The sequence below is a fragment of the Sphaerodactylus townsendi genome, linkage group LG03, assembly GCF_021028975.2.
Source record: "Sphaerodactylus townsendi isolate TG3544 linkage group LG03, MPM_Stown_v2.3, whole genome shotgun sequence".
NCBI lineage: Eukaryota > Metazoa > Chordata > Lepidosauria > Squamata > Sphaerodactylidae > Sphaerodactylus > Sphaerodactylus townsendi.
In genome coordinates this window covers 131,647,061-131,662,857 of record NC_059427.1, presented here as the reverse complement: position 1 = coordinate 131,662,857, position 15,797 = coordinate 131,647,061, and the positions used below count along the sequence as shown (strand labels likewise).

Below are 15,797 nucleotides of genomic sequence, written 5' to 3'. Positions count from 1 at the left end.
TCCATCTATCCCAAACCTATCCTCTCAACACTGCTTATATCCAAGGACTGTGTGTGTTCTGCTGCTTTGATTATTGTGTGCTTGTGTACTCCTATTATCCCTGAATAAAAGCTGCTGAGAGATTAAGACAGACATGATAATAACATATGAGTTTAGGGATCTCCTCTATACCCGTACATGCAGTATCTGATTCAGAATGGGCCCATGACATGCATTGCTTCAGTCTCTGCTCCCCATGTGCCATTTTCCTAACATGGAACAGTCCTGGTGGACACTATTTATGGAAACCCATATTTTCTTTGGTAGACAGGTGGGTTTATCCAGCAGGCTAAATAAAGTATCCCTAAGACCATTACAGATCAGGCAAATGGCACATTCACTGCAGTCCGAATCAGAATCGGGAACCACATCTGCAGGATTTGAGGAGAACCTGCAATTCACATCTGACTGTCACATCTGACTCAGGATGGGGCATCAGACTGAACCTGTGTACGCCATAATGTGTAGATCAGCCACTTAGTGCAGCTCTAGTACTTTCAAATACTACTCCTAAAATTGTTGCTAATGTACCAAAATTCAGATTGTAATGAGGAATCCATTGCATGTTCATCCTGAACCACAAAATTTTCTCTGTATGTAATATATAGTTAGTAGCTTTCAATCCAGCAACTACAAAACTTCATCACCATGTTAATTTACTCTGTTCCCAGAATAACCATCTAAAATTAAAGTAGGAGAACTCAGAGATGCCTGTAGAAAAAATATGTTGAGTTGGGTTGGAAGGAGTGAAAGCAGATTTTTTTTCCCCAGGAACCTAGGAAAGCTGGAACATGTGGTGGATCTTAAAAACACAAAACCTTGATACAGCCCAAACTACAGTAATTATAGATTTTCAGCAGTATATCTTTTAAGGGCTTTCTTGGAGACTCTGTGATCAAGACAGTGATTTTTGCTAACAGCATCATATCCATTACGGGTGTTATCAATTAGTATAGATAAAGTACAAGGTTCTACAATTACAGGGTTGCGATACAGGAAAAATGTGGGTTGGGTGGTTGACAGTTCCATCCAAAACTGAGTTACTCTGTCCTAAGGACACTGAAGTCAATTTTCTAAAGGACTGTTCTGTTAAAAATGTTATGTTATGATAACAGTCAATGTGTGTTTTTTTCTGGGAATTTACAGAGATTTAATTAAGGAAGCTTACTAATACCATTGAAAAATATTTCCCAGCTGCTATCCTTTAAACAAATACTGACTCCCCCCGCCCCCAGGAAACTATTAAGTCTCTGCATTTCTTTCTCTGCTGCATGGTAGGCAGGACTGTTCTAAATCAATTTGCTGACATCAGCCTAATTTTCAATTAGCCATGAGAGGGCAACAGAGTTTGATTATAGGAAAGACCTCAGGCTATGTCCTGGAGTTTGGAAGTCTATTTTTGTACTTATCTCAGTTTGACAAGTGAGAAAGTGGTGAAAAAAAGAGAGGAAGATAACTGAACTAAAAGAATTAGTGTTGTTAGCAATGGGTGAACTCAAATTATCCCAATTCCAAACTGGACATGTTAAAATGAATTGTCTCAAGAATTAATTCTTTGATCCATGGGAGTAAGACGGGCTTTGGAAGCCAATTCTCAAGCAACTCTCACTTCAAACTAATGTCAGACTATGAATATACACTTTTGTGACTTTCCCCTATATTTGAAAATTTTGAACTTTTAAGTAAAGGAAAAATGACAAAAATTATGTCTACAGTGCTCTGGGGAAGAGGAGGCAGAATTTCAGGCAAGATGTCCCAATCTTAACATGCATTTAATTACTTATTTCATATATATCCCACCTTTTCCCTCATTAGGGACCCCAAGTGGCTTATAGGAAGTTTTCCTTGACTTTCCTCTGGATTTTACCCTCGCATCTCCTGAACCCTTTGTAAGGTGAGGTTAGATCCTTGAGGAGCAGAGTGGACTTGAGTCCCAAAAGTGGCACTACAGCAAACTTTAATGGCAGAATAGAGATTCAAATCTGGGTGCTAATTTTGGTCAAAGAATTTCTCCTCACAATGACGTTCCTCAACATCTATAAAACTGTTTCCATCATAGTCCCATTTAATTTGTGTTTATTCATTAAATAACTATGTTAATGAATACAAGACTAGACTGTTTATTGGTCCCTACACCTTTGTCAGTTGTTCATGTGCCTATAGGACATAAAGACTGGCACTGAGCTTACCTTATTCTCCTATCCAAACAGAGGCTTTGTCGTCTACACTCAACAGCTGTGTTGACTGTGAGTTTCTCCATCTTAGTTCACATTATTATATTTTTGCCATTTAAGTTTGCCTAAAGGCATTCAGTGCTGATGGAGACAAAAGGTCTGGTTGCTTTTTTTAAAAAAAATTCCCTTGCTAGAACAGGTTTGTGTCAAGAACACTAGACTACAGAAAGCAGTGTTATATGCATAAGACAGTCAGGTCTTTGAAGGATAAAAGTGCTGTGCGACTGAAGACGATGCTGTCAAACTAAACTGCAATGAAATTGAAGGATTCAGAACTTCCCAATGTGTCCTCAGACTTCATCATGGTCCTGATGCAAGGCTGAGTTGATTCTGGAGTGGATCCAACAGCCCCCCAAGGAGCTTTCCCAACCTTCTCCTTCTTTCTCCTCTCACTGACATGGTCACGCCAGTTCAAAAAAACTTTTCTTAGAGTCTCCAGGAAATTTTTTCTGAAGTCTTTTTAACATACACTAACACTCACCCCCCCCCCTCTCCTGAGAGAGAGAGAACGCTTTTTAAAACTCAGGGTGAAGGTTTTGCTAAGTTCACAGGGTTGTTGTATGAATAAAAAGGAGAGACAACTAACATAAACTGCTTTGGTCCCCACTGGGGAAAAATGAGGGAACAGAGAACAGGGCTTGAGAGACACAACTTAACTGGCAGGCTGCTTAGTATGGGGCACTTTCTGCATGGGCCAGGGATATGGGGTCAAACCAGGATACATGATCCCAGTGCAGCCCCAGGGGTCATTTGCATGCTCCCGTGCAAGCGGCCCCTCGGAAGTGTATCCTTTTTTTTTACACTCACCTTCTTCCTTGCGCAGCCCCACAGGGACAAGGGGATGGGCCCCCATGGCCATGGCTGACACCTCGGGGGTTGGAGGACTGGTCATCCTCTCCTATGGTGCTTCACAGGAGAGAAGATAAGTTTTTTAAAAAAAACTGTGGCCAAAAGCAGCGCCTTCCACCCAAGGCCCTTCACACGGGTGCGGCAACAACCCAGAGTATTTAAGAATTGTGCATAGCGCAATTCTCAAATATCCCGGGTTCTGCCCTTTAACCCGGGGCAGGGCCGATTTAGGGCAGGAGCTGTGCGAAGTTCCCACCCCAAATGGTTTTAATCCCAGCCCTGACCCAGGTTAAATGGTCTGTGTGGAAGGGCCTAGGAGGAAATAGTCCTTTATGTACCCTGTCCCTAAGTTGCTTAGGGCCTCAAAGGTGAAAAACAGTACTTTGAACTGTGCCCAGAAACAGGCCGGTAGTTAGTGCAGATCTTTCATCACAGGGGTGATATGATCCCTCTAACCAACCACTGGCCATAGCCCCTAGCTGATGCAGTTTAGATCAATACATGATATGGCACTAACAGAGAGATTTTCCTAATCCTATAGTGGCCCTAGGATGGATGTGCAAGAACAAATACTTGGGGTTAAAAAAAATGATCATACAGCACTACTCTTTAATTGCTTTATTCCTCACCCCTGTTAAGTATAAGTAGAAGATGAGCATAACCTGAGCATGGAAGACATCAGGAATGAGGTGAGATGTCCTCCAATGGGCTCCCCAGTAAATATCCGGTAATTTCACTCAGACAAATGCACATCACCTCATGAGCATTTCTAAAAGCCCCATCAGTCCTGGGGGGGGTCACACCCCATTCCCTTCAGCAGGAAATGGGAAATTCTGAAATAGTCCTCTGGAACAATCTCCCACTTTGAGAAGAGTTGGAAGAAGTATGGACCAGTCCTACTCTTCTGCTTCTCTCAAGAAACAAAGGAGTGCCAGGAGCCTCAATGGATGCTTAAAATGCTGAAAATTTTAAGTGTGCATTAAGTACCCCAACTAATGACCTATACAAATGCACCTTTGTTTATTCAACTACTATAAGACCTAGAGTTTTCCCTAAATCTGTCTCTTGATCTGTCTCAGAAAGTTTGTCCCACACTCAGTCACATCACTAAAGAATACCAGCTGCTTATGGCTGCTTTGCCCCCCTCCCAAAATGGAAAACTATTCACTTTTCCATAGATTAACTAGTTTTGTGTTCATAAAGATGCAAATTGTTGTAAGAAACAATGGAGCTCCCAATTTACTGCATTTGTTTTATTTGTGACTTTATTACTTATTCCACATTTTCTATATTTTCCATGTGCTTCATGTTACTTTCATCCACTCTGAATTTTTTGCATGGAAACTTGGGCTCTTCTCCACTGGCTAATGTGTTGAAGGCTTTACAAACAGTCTTTTTTCATTGTTTTCTCTCTATGTTTCCATCCCAAGGGTGTATGACTCAAGTTATGTTTGGTACTAGTCTGAATTTTCTGAAAGGTGGAAGGAGAAAATGGGGGAGTACTTGGGAGACAAACTACTGATGTGATATACTGTGGAAAATAAGAAACCGTATACTTATCGTGTCCATTTTCCATTCACAAAAAGTGTTCTTTTCTAGTTACAATTTTCATCCTTGCAAAATGTAACAGGGCTAAATTTCAATACAAGGATTTTCTCACTAGCAGCCCCATCCAAAGGGGGGGGGCAAAAGGGCTTAAGGGAGCAGTACAGCATTGCACTGGTGCATTTGCCCTCCCCAGGGCACTTACCCTCGTGGAGGGGGCAGACAAGACAGCCCCACGGGTGCAGAACTCAGAAGTCTGGGCTGCAGTAGAGTGTGCTGTTATACTGCTTGGAGGCCAGCATGGGCGTGGGGTGGGGGGCATTGTTCAGGGCATAGCCAATGTTAGTTAGCTCCCACCCAGGGTTGAGGGCTGGGAGAGTGGTACTTTCACCACCCTTTTTGGTGGTCATATGGGGCTTTCAGTGGGAAGATGGGAGGATTTTCCCTGCTTCCTGTGCCACCAGAAAGCCCTCTTGGAGGCAGTGGGACTGTGCTGCATTGATGCCTCGGCCCACCAACCCCTCCAGGTTTGGAAGGGGGAAGCCTGTCACATTAACCAGCCTTATTCTCCCAATACTTTTCCTCAGTACCTTTGAATGCAAAGAAGGTAATTTCTAGTTTCAGCCCACGATTGCTAACAATTTCAATGATAGCTTCTATAGTTAGTCCTGTTGTTGCCTAGCTAGGGATGAAATGATAATTGGATCTGCTTTGGTTTACCTAGTATGCATCTTTTACCTCATCTGAGCTATGCAATTGTTCATGTTAAAGATCTAGAATACATTTGAAACAATCAAGCAGAACATTTTGGTGGGCCCCAACCATGTTGGGTTTAAAAATCCCAAAATGATAAAAGGAACACATGCAGCATTAAGAAATGGGTGCCCCCAGTGACTGTTGCTAGGCAACCACAGCAGTTTTGCCAGCAGGTTACAGGTTTGGGTTCCCTCAGTGAAAGGCAGGGGCAGAGTCCCTTCCAGGGCTGTTTTGGCCTTGGAGGAAGGATTCATCAGGCCTAGCATCAACCTCTGTGCAACTTGATATCATGTGACTTGCATGATTAACTCAGTACTGGCTGCTTGCTACTATTCAACAGCAGCCACCCCACAAAAGTAGTGCCCCAGGTTTGAAACCCTACTCTGCTGTTGAAGGTCACAGGGTGACTTCAAGTCAGTCACACGCTCTCAGCCTACCTTACCTCACAGGGTTGTTGTGAGGATAAAATGGAGGAGAGGATAATGATGTAAGCTACTTTAGGGGCATTGTGAAAAAAGCAGTATAAAATGAAGTTTACAAAATTATAAATATAACTGAAATGGGGGCAGATAGAAAGTAGATTTATTGGTGGGTAGGAAGGAAAGAAGGAAGGAAGCAAGGAACAGTGTATATGCGGTGCTGCCAGGAAGAGGGAAATAAGAAATAGTGTAGAGCGGAGATACAAGGGAAAGTGAGGTACCGCACAAGTCCTTGGAGATTCCCTACCACACAAGTGAACCAGGTTCAGTCAGCTTGTTTTATAAATATCTCAACATTTCTATTAATATTTTCCAGATATTGCAATTATATATGGTATCTAAGGCCCACTCCACACGGGCTGAAAACAGCACCCCTGGAATGGTCAAAATACCATTCCAGGGGCACAGTTTGCATGACTGCTACCTCGGCAATGAGGCAGCACCATGCTTCTTCCCCCCCATCACCACCAAGTCTTTTCAAAAACAGTGTATGGCACCAGGTCGGAGGCACGGTTTTTCAGCGCCTCCATTTTGTTTGCCAACTTATCTTCTCTCCCCTGCGAAGCTCCACATGGTCAAGGGGGACATGCCTCCTGCTCTCCGACCCCTGAGGCATTGCCATGGCCATGGGGGCATGTCACCTCATCCGTGTGGAGCTGCATAGGGGAGAGAAGGTATGTTGGCAAACAAAATGCCGAAAAGCAGGCTGCGGCTGCTCTGGGGCTGCTTGCAGGGCAGTGTGTGAACGTCCCTGGGCCCAACCAGCATCATACATGCCTGTGTGCAGCCGCCATAGTGGCCTGTGCAGAATGGGCCTAAGAGTAAGGATGGGCAAACCGCACTCCATTTGACTCATATTAGCAGTGTTAATTATGAGATTCCTTTGTGAATGTTTACAAAAGATTGTTTCATGTCCCTTTTGTGTCACAATTCCTCACAACCCAGCTGTGACAGTGGTTCTATTCATTATCATGCCATTTAAAAATATCCTTGCATGTCAGCTTCAGCTACTAGGAGTAAAAGTTTTTCACTGAGACCAAGTAAGTAGTTACAATAATCAAGTTCCGAGTTACCTAACTCAGCAACCTGGTCTGATGAATGCTGAGCATGTATGCACCAAAATGATGCATGCACCAAAATGATGCATGAAACACTGGCATGACATATGTCTCATTTTAATTAAGATTTCAAATTTCAAAGTAAGAGTTTCAAGTTTCAAAGTATCATATCACAATAACTAGTATTACAGGCTGCAAAAATTTATATTCTGAATCAATTATCTTCCACCTTCCAGTCTCACTGGCTACAGATCATAGAACTGCTCTTTTCAGTACTAGCATGATGCTGAAATGTTATAAGCAATTTCATTTCTATATTTGCAAATAATTATACAATAGGAAAGTATAATTTCCTAAATGCAATAGGAAATCAATATTTTGCACTGAGACATTAAAGTAGGGATGTCGATGTAGAAATAAAAGCAACATTTTATAATGAGACACTAGTAGGGATGTCTGTGTAGAACTGATAATTCTGGGACTACAGCATGATATATGTTTCCTGATGCATTACTGAATGAAAACCAATTATTTTCATACTAGTGCAAAGGAAGGGTCACTGCTAGAAAACCAGAGGAGAAGAAGGGTGAGTGTGCAACTGAAAATCCCTCTCCTCTCGACGAGACCTCCTTGGATAGTCAGAACCCCCTTTTATGATGTACTTCGTTGTTTTTAATAGGCACTCTTTTTTAGAGCTGAAGTGCCAGGGGATCTGAAAATTGGGCAGTCTCATAATGTCATCTGGCATGAAGAAGACTTTTTAGTCGAAAGTATTGAATTCATCCCAGGTCAATACTACCACCTCCATCGGAGATTGACTGCCAACCAATTGGTTCACCTCACAACCGTGCGCAATTCATTGAATATGATGTTCTCATGGTAGAGACTTATTGTGTATACACTGGTCCAGACAATCTCTCTCCCTTTTTTTGTGCGTGAGTGTATGTGGGGTTTCGAATTATTGTTGTTGTCCATTGTATGTATAGTTTATATGTTCACTGATGTATTTTAAAATGTTTATATTAAAATGGAGTTTTTAATTCTATATTAGAGCCAAACAGGGGATTTGCTGTTTATGATTGACATTTATACTGTCTCAGGCTTTGTTTTGTATTGCATTGTTTTCAGTCATGACATTCCCAGGAAAGAAGAGGAAGAGTATGCTGGGTTTCAAAAACTGATTAAGTGTGCATGCGCGCTTGCGCGTGCGCGCACACACACACACACACACCCTAACTCTGTGACATTTCTTGCTCAAGAACAAAAAAACTACTTTCAACACTAAGGACATGACCCAATATCCTGATATATCCCAGAGGTGTCTGCCCAGCTCTAAGGCTTGTATAACACAATCATATTGCTTTGATGAAGGAATACTTCATCAAAGAAATGTAAACCATGTCCTGCTATACACTGTTGGGCAACCCTTAAGTATTGCTAATCCAATCCACCCAGCACAAGCCATCAAGAAACAATTTAAAGCTATCATTCACGCCCAGTTCTTTGTCAATATACTACAACTGTCCAATGGTGGTCCTACCTTGAATTGTCAGGTATTTCCCTACTAATCTTCCTGCCAGATTTTGAAAGCAGTCACTTTCAAACTACTGGGTCAAATTCAAACTTCATACCTTGGACCAATCATGTTCCTGTAAAAGTGGGTTCCCAAGCCTAGTGATGGGACCGTTCCCCATCCCAAGACCATCCTAAGTCTGTGGAAAGTGGACCTGGTTCTCCCACTATCTGGATACTCCTGCAAACTTCACAGGCTCCCCTTTTTCTCTTAGATATTCTGCCACCTCGGTCCTCTGGTGGATCTACCCCCAAACATTTCCAGACCTCAAGCTCCAAATTTAAGGTTGTATGTCTCTTCCCTGAAACTTCCCAATTTCCTCCATTCTACCTTTTGTAAGTATGCCCTCTTGATGTGTGTGCTATGATTGCTTAGGAAATCAGTTCTCAGGTGCCTAGTTGTAGGCACCTGTGTTGTGTTATTAAACACAGAACTTCCGTAACTTAGGTGTGTGAAATTCCTCACCTTTTTTTGAACAACAGGAGGTAGGAGAGATAACAATGCCATAGGATGTGAAATGACATTGACATATTAGAGTGTAAATTATTAAGCCCCTTAATAACCTATGATAATGACTTACACCAGATGTTCTGTTGCCATATTTTAAAACACAATTTCCTGTGCTATCAATTGCAGATCATTAATTATTTTACATTTGCCTTAACTGTAACTGAAAATAAGTATTCAATGTTTGATACACTCATAAAATTACAGGGTCAGATGAATTGAGATTAGTTGAGTAAGCTAAAGCTTGATCTTCAAACCATGGATCAGTTAACCTACTTTATTTGTTTTTTGGGGGGGTTGCTGTGAAGCGATGTATCATATTCTTGATTTATTTACTTTGTTATTACATTTATAGTTTACCTTTCTTCTATCAGGTAACGGAAGGTGGAGTTTAAGAGGTTCCCAGAAGGTTTTCCATCCAGGAACTACCAGGCCCACATCCACTCAGCTTCCAAAAGGTTGCCTTTAGATCATATTCTGGGTCCTATTGGGCAAAAACAAGATGACCCATCAGTGACATGTCAATAGAAATGCAGCCATCTGGCATGGTATATAGATTTAAGTATTGAAGGTTGCTGGTTAGCTGTCCGGTTCTACATGCATTTTATTCAGGTGCAAATTATCCATATATCAAGGCTCAAGAGCTTTTGTTCAAGCCAGGTTGCAGATAAAATAGCATGCTTGTCACAATCTAAAACAAGTGTATTTGACTGCAAAATATTTACACATTCTTGCACCTGGCAATGGTATTTGACCAGGTGACTTCATGAGCAAATCATGCTGTGACATAGGTATAGATTTTTATGGCGGGGTTCAGGGGTGTGGCCATGCCTCCCCAAGCCCTGCCTCTGGCCTTAGTGCTTATAAAAGCAGCTCTCCCAGGCCAGGGATGGCAGACTGCCCTGCCCTGCCCCTCCCCCACCACGCCCCACCAGCAGCTGGGCTCCCAGCCGGCATCCGGCAGTGCCTTCTGTCCTCCCCTTCAGGCAGAGGCGTAGCTAGGGAAAATGGAGCCCACTGCAAAACCTGAGTCTCACCCCCATGGGTGGCTGCTGTGATGCTGGAATCCACCCCCAAACAGCATCACTTTCAATAGTGTTTAAACTAGGGAGACCAGATTCTCCTTTTAAATCCACCTTAAAGGGAGAATTTGGGGTCCCCAGTTAAAAAAACATTAAAAGTGATGCTGTTTTGGGGTGGACTATCCCCCACACTGAAACAGCATCACTTTCAATGTTTAAATTGGGGACCTCAGATACTCCCTTTAAATCCATGCCGAAGGGGGTGGATTTAAAAGGAGAATCTGGGGAAATTTGGGGGGTGCCTGCAGCACCAAACTTTCAGGGTATCTTTAGGAGACTCTTCTGATGATGCCACCCAGGTTTGGTGAAGGGGTCCAAAGTTATGGACCCTCAAAGGTGTATCCCCCATTTCCTATTAGCTCCCATTGGAAACAATGTGGGATTGGGGCACCCCCTTTGGGAGTCCATAACATTGGACCCCCTGAACCAAACCTCACCAAACTTGGGTGGTATCATCAGGATAGACTCCCAACAAATTCCTGACATTTTGGTGCTGCTAGCCTAAAAACTGCACCCCCTGCAGGCCAAAAACAAAAAAACTTTTAAAATACAAAAACCCACAAATGGGGGGCGGAGCTTCGGACAAGTAATGGGAGGGTTGAGCCCGAGAACCCCCTCTTACCTACGTCCTTGAAATCATGAATATGATCATACAAGGTTCTCAACAGGAAAGGGAACTGCAAACAAACAACTGTGACTTTTGACCAGCACTTTTGCGAACTACTAGGTCATCCACAAAATAAATTCTCCTCCAACATTTAAAACTGAGATGAATTTTGAAGACTTCCTGCCAAATTTGAAACAATTACACAAAATGTAATATAAAATTCATAAAACCACATACAAACAGGGAGAAGGACTAATAAAAGTTAGAGGAAGAACATCAAGCTAAACAAAAAGTCTTCATCTGCTAGAAGGCAGCAATAAAGAGAGACAGATTAATCTCCCTGACATTTTGGTAGAGAGATCCTTTCTAGAGTTGCCTCTTGTCTAGATTCAGATGTTGGGGCATCTGAAGCAGGCCCTCCAAAGATGACTAGAGTGGTTAGGTAAGTTCATATTGGAGTAAATGGTCCTTCAAAGTAAACTGGTCACAAGTTTTATAGGGCTTTAAAGGTCAATGTCATCACCTAGAATTTGGCCTTGAAGCAAATTGGACAGCAGTGTGGTGGCAACTCAGCCCAAATCTTTGTCCACAATAAAGGAATCATCTTCAATCTCTCCATCTTCAGATCACCTTCTTTGTTCCCAGAGACAAACATCAGCTGGAAAGTGTGACCTTCACAATGTGTGGGGTCTCTTATTACCTGAGACAGGCCCATGACTGCCATAGAGGTCATGTAGTCCTGAAATGTTCCTGACAAGGTAGCCTCAGCATGGATGTGGAAGTCCCCCAAACAACCAGTCTAGGAGTTTCAACACCATCCCAAGACCACTTCCACTAACTCAGTCCAGCATCAGGGTAGGTGGTACTCCAACAGAATCTCAGTTCTGTCTTGCATTCCCAACACTAGATATACACTATTATATCTAGTCCTGGAGAGAACATTGAATCAGGAAGACAGAACTCTGATGGACTGCAACTCCTCCTCCCAGCTTGATAGGCCTATAATGATGCATTATTGAGTACTGCAGGGGGCATAGTTGGGAGAGGTTAATACCTCTTCCCTCTCACAGCCAGGTCTCAGTGATACATGCCAGGTCAGACAGTGGTGAAGCCACCAGGGGGAGGGGGTGCACAACACACCAGGCACACCGATTCTGGTCACGTGGGGGGTGGAAAAATCCCCCCTCTAGTGCACCCTCGCCCTCTTCCCCAATGTCGCCCCCCCCCCCTGCCCCTCCACGGTTGGTTTCACCCCACTTACTTTTTTTAGAAAGTAGGAACATCCCAGGAGGAAGAAGCCTGCCTGTGATTTGCCTGGGGCCTGGTGGGAACTACATTTCCCAAGGGCTCCCTGGGGAAATGTAGTTCCCACCAGGCCCAGGCAATGCAGGCAGGCTTCTTCAGCCTGTTCCTTTCCTAAAAGTAAGATTGGGGTCAATGGGAAATTAATGCTACATCAGGGGGGATGCTGCTTGGAAAGGGGCGGGGGTGCCATGGAGGTGCTGAGGGAGAAAAAGCCAGAGTGTGCACCGGGCACACTCTGGCCTAGCTATGCCTCTGGGTCACCTCTATCATCCAGAATTATATGCTGAATGGCTGCTTGTCAGGACACATACACACAAGGGAAGATCCAGACCCAGGAACAGACTCTTCATCTGAGGATGACCAGAATAAATCAGAGATCACCCTGGGGAGGGGAAGGAAGTTAAGAGGACACCCCACATCACTAAAACCTCCTCTAGTCCCAGGGACTCTGGATTCTCAGTCCTCCAGAAAAGGACCTATCCATGAAGCCCCAGCTCCAGATTGTGCTGTCAACATGCCAGTCAAGCCTTCTACTTCATAGGGCCAGATCCCAGACCACCAAACAGACAGGTATTGTATCCAGTGAGACACTGGTATAAGGGGTGATTCCAGAGATTGCAGAACCCACATGAACTAACAGCTATGTTGGAAGGGGCTGCACTGAAAACAAAGGTGGGGGAAATTCACCTGGTCCTTGTTCCATAACCTCTATCTTCATTGATGAAAGAGGCAGGAAAGTGATTTTGTACACTTGCCCCAACCCATATGGCTATTTATTCACTTGGGTCTGATGACCCTGAGAATCAGAAAAGCCAGTTGGGAAGGGAACACAGTAAAAAACCAGAATTCTCCCTACATTCTACTGGCAAGTTGTTGGCGACAAACCACAATCTGATTATTGTTCCTCATTGATGTCTTGCATCTCATCTGGTTTGATGTGTGCATACATGCTTATAATTACTAGGAGATGAAACCTTAGAATGTGCCTGAGTAATAAGTAAGATCATTAAATGAAATGAGTAAAATATCCTCCCTGCAATATACAGGCAGAAAGATTGCCTGTCATCAAGGGGCATATTCTGAATCTGCTTCTATTTCCCCCACAAACACCCTGTCTCCACAGTCTTGCCTGCCGGCTTATACAAGTAAAACATTTTCCTTTGTCCCTTGAAAGGTAGGCTGACTAGTTGGGGCTGTGGACATATCACTGTATAGAGGGGAGACAAACTATGGCTTAAATATCTCTACCATCCTCCCATCTGCTCTGCTTTACAGTGGTTGACAAGGAAACTGTTTCCTCTTACCTGCCTAGCTATATACATATGCAGCCACAAAAATGGAATATGTCAGAGCCTAAGTACACACACCGGCCCTTTATGCACAGCACAAATAAAACATCTTACAAACTTTAAAAAAAATAACTGTTTTGGTTCTTATTTTCCTCACATAGCATGGGCAAAAAAAGCATCACCAGGGAAAGCAGTTCTTTCCCCCCCCCCTCCCCCTCCCCCTCCCTCAGCTCTTAATTTCATTTTTGCTGCAACTCATGCCCACCATTTCCTCCCACTTGTGATTTGTGCCACCTGTTACTTGGTGAAGGTTTCCATTGGAGATTTTCACTGTTTGCAGCTCACCCACCTGCCATTTCCATGCAAAAAGTACATGAAAAAAGTTTGTTTTGATTGCCGATTTGGTGTACATATTTGGTGCACATGTTGGGGTTTTTTTGTTTTTGTTTTATGAGGGTGTCTTGAAGCTATGATGATTTGAAATAGGAGCATGTTTCAGATTCTCATATCGTGTTTCCTTAGCTTTGAAGACACCTCTCTCAAAACAAAACAAAAAGGAAAAACAACACATGAGCCAAATCAGCAGTAAAAACAAACTTTATTCAAGTACTTTTTACATGGAAATGGTGGGCAGGTGATCTTCAAGTAGAGAAACCTTCACCAAATGGCGGGCAACACAGGAATCACAAGCAGGAGAAAATGGCTGGCATGAGGTGCAGTGAAAATGAAAGTAAGAGTAAGTAAGTCAGATGGGAAAAACAAAATGCTTCCTTCTGCACAGGCAAGGGAAAACATCTTGACCCCACCTTGGGGTGGGGGGAGATTTAGTGTTTTCTAAATATGATGGGTTGAGCAGAAATAAAACATGCTGAAGACATCTTGGGGGAAAAGCTGTGCAGAATTTCTCCCCAAAGCTTTAAACACTTAAGAAATTTTATTTGAGCGCTATAGAAAGAGCCTATTTTTCCCTGGAAACTTCCCTGGACTGAGTGAGGAAGTTCATGCTTCCCTGGCATGTGCAGACCCAATTCAGATTAAGACTACAAAACATAGAAATAGGAGACTTAAATCTCCCCCAGAGCTTTTTCATTGACCTGAAACAACTCTAGAGGCAATGTTCATCCCACTGCGCATGTACTGATACATGTACATTTCAGCAATGAGAGCTGTTTTGGGTCAGGAAAATAGCACAGGAGGGAGGCCTAAGACCCATTTCTTTGTGGACCATGTCAAATCAGGCCCTTGTATCCCTGTTGCCAACCTACCTATGGACATCCCTGAGGTAAATGTAATGTATAGTTAAGCAAAATGGGCATCATATTAAAAGCCTTCTAACAGATCCTGATCATCAAAAATAATTCTGGTCATGTTCAGGGCATTTCCAGTATTTTTGACTGGAGTATGGTTCAGGTCTGCATTAATACATTTCTAACTGAGTGCATATCGCTATTTGAAGCAAATGATATTTCCTTTTGGTGTAATCTCTTTGGGATTTTGTCACACCTTGTGCATTTTATTTGCCCTACCCAATTCACCTTGCTTTTGGATGAGGTTTTCGAAGTTTTTTGCAAAACAAGTCAACTAGTTATCACTTTGTAAATCCAAGATGAAACCTGGAGAATCATATTTGATAGCCTTAGAATTTCCTAAATACATTTTGCCTGAACAAGATGCCAATATTAGCTTTGAATTTTCATTTTGGTGAGATTTATGAAGTCTGTACCTCTCCCCAACATTGTGTCCTGAATTTCATGCTGGTTTTTTTGGCAACGGAGTGTGAAGGAGGGGAAAGCCCTAAATTAAAACATCTGGCTAGGTAATTACATGCACTAAAAAGTTTACATTCTAAACTACCCATACGTAATTGATCAAACTATAGTGATGTGTCACTTTCAGTTACCCATACTAAGCAGTGGGCTTCAACTAGCAATACCCCATGCTAACCTCCACTGCTGACCTGCTACAGTACACTTATTAAAGCTGCAATTATGAGGTGATCCTTAATAGCCAGGGTCTTGGTTCACAGGGGGGAGATTTTTTTTTGTAACTCACTTGCAACAATTAAAGATAATTTAAAGTGTAAGTAATTGAGCTGAGTTTCTGGAAACTACTGTAGAAGTCTTGTTCCAAGCATCTGACGCAGTCATGTATTTTGACAAGTTTTCTGCAGACTTCCATTAAATGCCAGCTTGTAGTTCTATTTGCTTTGGAGTCACTGGCCAGGAAACAAAGCTTGCAAAAGGTTAAGCTTGTGAGGGGTGAGGGTGTTGCTCATGTTCTGTACTATGGGGACCTAATTCCACCATAAATCTGAACTCTCATTTATAGTGGCCTTGCCTGCTGTGTTGATTTTAGTCCCAGAGAGAATGAGAGCCTGATCCTTTCAAAAGCCTATTTCAAGGTGTTTCAAGCTTTCCAGATCCAAGGGACACTTTGGGCATCAATGTATCTGCTACAGAAACCACAGATACTGC

General features: G+C 42.8%; 1 long non-coding RNA gene across 1 annotated transcript in view; it reads right to left on the bottom strand.

Moving 5' to 3' along the window:
* Positions 1-15,797, bottom strand: part of LOC125428985 — a 73,863-nt gene that overhangs the window by 44,723 nt on the left and 13,343 nt on the right. The window contains exon 2 of the long non-coding RNA XR_007243924.1: positions 9,401-9,524. This is a non-coding gene — a long non-coding RNA (uncharacterized LOC125428985). The remainder of the gene's footprint in view (positions 1-9,400; positions 9,525-15,797) is intronic.